Raw genomic sequence first — 3,889 nt, forward strand, 5'->3', positions numbered from 1 at the left:
GGATGACAATAATTACGCATAGGTAAACAAAACGGCCAAATCCTGGAATCAAACCAGGGACCTTCAGATCTTCAGTGTAGTGCTCTCCTAACTGAGGTATATTGCCTGCTAGACACATGACCTTAGTTATACCTCAAAGTACTGTGTAGAAGACTAGTGTACTTTTAAATACAAATTTCAGTCAATATTATCTATTCACACACCCAAAATTACATGAGGTCTGTTGCCACCCATGTCTGAACAAAGTGATCCAATTTTTGGAGACTTTGGATGGGTTGGTAGAAGAAGATCAGAAGGAATAGAAAATAAAACAGGAAGAAGCTTCTCTCCTTGGTAACTTCAGGCTCTCCTATGCTTTAAATACTGCTTAAAAAACTAAGGAAATTCCAAAAGAAATGATCAAGCCTTTTCTTTGTCTCCTCTTTCATTCCAGTCCTTCTTTTTCTGTCTTGCTCTTTGGTGACACTGGAATGGGGAACAGAGGATTAATGAGCACATTAATGTGCTGGCAAGCTTCTGGCTTCTGAGTAGAAAGGGGAAACATTTAAAAGCAGTTCATGAAATAATGTGTTTATTTCCATATGAATACGCCAAATGTGTTTTCAAAGGGAGAAAAGAATGGAAATATGGAAATTGTAAAAAGCAGATGAGTGTGTATGATTCTGAACCCTCTCAAGGAATGGACACACTCCCATTGAGCCACACCTCTCTCACGACTGAAAGAGCATGAAGATCCTCCTTGAAATATTAGCTGCATTTCTATGATATCTTCACAGATCTGATAGTTGGCCTGTTTCAAATCCACTGTACCTCCCAAGGTGGTTCCATCAGAACAAGCAAGACTAGAAGCAAAAAAAGAAAGTGGAAAGATCATGCTCACTTGAGCTCCAGTTTGTAGGATCAAATATATGTATATATATAGAAGGATTGAAAGAAAAGCAAATACGTCCTTGGACAATCTGTCAATGATCTTTGTTGACAGATCCCTTTGTGTTCTTAGTTGGAACTGTGTCAATTAAAAGACAGAAGGCTGAGCACATACCCATTGATTCTCTCTATCCCTTCCCCCTCTGATTCACTGTCTCCTTCTCTGCTGGCAGTAATATTTAGGATCAATCACCCTACGGGGTGGCAGGTGGTTTCCCAAATTCATATGAGCAAGGAAATAGAGAATGAGATTTCTCTAGGAAAGCTTTCCAAAGAGAAAGCTGAGAAAATTATTAGCCACAATGAAAGTAAATGTGTGACAGACATAGCTCACTTGGGAGAGTCCTAAAGGTCTAAAAGTCTCAGATCCATTCCCAGGATTATACAGGTCCTCAATTTCTGTCAAAATGATGTAACCCTCCTGTGCCAAGTCACCAGACAGTGAATACCTTCCAGCACTCACTTTCTCTAAGACAAAGAGAATTGGAACTACTTGCTTCTGACCTTCTTTGCCTTCACTGGTGTTAAAAATTATACGACTAAAGAGCTCAACTATTTATTGAGTGAGTGAAAGAGGAAAGGAGAGACATTTGCAAACGGGCAATGAGTTCTAGAGAAATTGCTGGGCCTATTGCAAAGGTGTTTTTTGCTTATATGTCCTTTACAATCTTGTGGTAAAAAAAGAATGTACAGTTGATACAGTAGTGCAGAAGAATAAGTCACATGGAACACACAAAATCCTAGAGATACAGGTTTTGGGAAAAAAAAATTTTAGGTTAGGCATGTACCATATGATGCTTCAAAGTGAGCAAACATCCTTGGGAAAACAAGAAGGGGCATTCTAGAGGGATTACTGAGCTTGGTTGACAGATGGATGTTTAATGATAAAGTGCCCAGAAGTTTTGAAGTATTGTGCAGGCTTCTGGGGAATTGTTTAATTTCAACAGCAGTAAATACTTAAATTCAGTATTGTAAGTCTTTAAATAAAGACCTGCCTGCAATATGCTCCTCAATACCACATGGAGGATCTTGGATCAATAGGCTTTGGACTCACTGTACAGATCATCCACCATACATGCTAAGCTGAAAGCATCCCAGTGAAAGAAAAGTCCTTGCTTAAGTTCTTCCCTCGCCAGTCCAACCCCATCCGCTTAGTATCACTGAGGACCTCCTCGTATTTTCAGATTCACCAATGGCATATTTTGATGACTTCCAGGGCTCTTTGACTTTTTCCTTTCAAACATCTGTATCTGAAGGAAACTTTACATTTATGTCACTGGGTTGTCAGAGGGAAAGGAGTTTGACAGGTTTGCTTTGTTGTTGCTATGCAGTTCCTGACTCTGCATTTGACCTGTAGATTCTACCAGTCTAGAAAAAAGTCACTTCATGCAAAGCTGATGGAGTTTTGAAGTTTCCCCACCTTTAAAATCATTTGTGGACATGATCCTCAAGCGAGGGATAGAGATGGAGTGTGGAAGCAGATCTAAGGACCAGCTCAGAAGGTGTGAAGTGACAGGAGCAATGAGAGTCAGCTGGAAAGGATGGTGGCAGGGCACTGACCCAAGTAGAAGTGAAATTCAATTAACCATTTCCACTAACGTCTGCGGCTGCCAGTGATCTAAGGAGCTACCCATTTGGAGTCATTATCAGTGTGATAGATATTAAAGAGATGTGATTTTTGTGGGACTTTCCTGGTGGAGGCAAGTAACTTTCATTTAAAGAGTCTGCTGGCAAGTATACCTTGGAGAGGACTACCGGAATGGAAAGATCCTAGGACCAGAAAAGGTTATTCAAACAACAATCCAGTTAACCTTCTCCAGCTATCACCACTAGACAGTATCCACATTACTAATTCCAGAAAGTGTGGAATAACTCTGTGGTTTTATTTATTTATTTTCGTGGGTTGGCCTTATTCTAGGCAAAGTTTTGTTTTTTTTGGGGGGGATGGGAAGAAGGAACCACACAGAAAAATATCAGTATGCTTTTATGAAAAGAAAAGTCATCATCAAGCTAGTCAGTCTTCAGGGGGTGTAGCTCAGTGGTAGAGCATGTGCTTTGCATGTACAAGGTCCCTGGTTCAATTCCTGGCACCTCCACTTCACCATTTAGCAACCTCAACCTCTAATTTCCTTTATCATGTTTGTTCTGCTCACAGGAAAAGAAAGCCAATGGTCCAAACAGTTGCTTTTTGTGTTCTTCCATTTACAACTTGTTGGGGCTTTACATTTCCCTCGGCAAGATGTCAGCAGAAGGAAGACAAGAAGGAAGAGACAGAGAAGGAACCAGCCCTTGCTCCAAAGCAAGAAGACTTTCACCACAACATGTAATCAATTAATATTCAGTTTTAGTTAGCATATCATGGATAATCAAGGTAGAAGAACAAGGACAGAGAGAAAGGAGAAAAGGAAATGGCCCTCCAAAAACCCCTTAATGCTTTTAATCATTGAAAGTCAGACTAGAGGAAAGTTTCCAGCTGATTTTCTGGCCCTTAGTGGCACAGTGGTTAAGAGTTCATCTGCTAACCAAAAGGTGGACAATTCCAGTCCTTCAGCCTCTCCTTGGAAATCCTGCGGGGCAGTTCTCTCTGCCCAATATGGACTTTAGGAGTCAGAATTGACTCAGTCCCAATGGGTTAAAATGGCCCTCTATCGCAATCTTTAACAGAGCTGTCAATGGGGGATGAGTGATTAGAGGACATTGGAGAACCCAAACAACAGCTCTCAAGAAACACAGAGATATTCAACATGAACATTGCAACTATAATCCAAATTCTAGCGACTGACAGTATCACTGGCCACAATAGTTCAATTTGGGAGTAGATTATCTTTAAGGTCTTAAAAGTTTCTTGTGCCACTCCTGGTTTTAGCAGAGCAGTTATTCTCGTTCATCGTAAAATGACTTTCATTGGAGGATTTCAAACACCATGTTGTAGAAAATATCCCAAACTGCACACACACCTAGC

At 40.5% G+C, this 3,889-nt stretch overlaps 1 non-coding gene across 1 annotated transcript; it reads left to right on the forward strand.

The window, feature by feature from the left end:
• The first annotated feature begins 2,951 nt into the window (after positions 1-2,951).
• On the forward strand, positions 2,952-3,023 carry TRNAA-UGC (transfer RNA alanine (anticodon UGC)). Its single transcript has one exon. It is a non-coding gene; the product is annotated as a tRNA-Ala (tRNA).
• The last annotated feature ends 866 nt before the right edge of the window (positions 3,024-3,889 follow it).

Source organism: Loxodonta africana, chromosome 1 (genome assembly GCF_030014295.1).
Source record: "Loxodonta africana isolate mLoxAfr1 chromosome 1, mLoxAfr1.hap2, whole genome shotgun sequence".
NCBI lineage: Eukaryota > Metazoa > Chordata > Mammalia > Proboscidea > Elephantidae > Loxodonta > Loxodonta africana.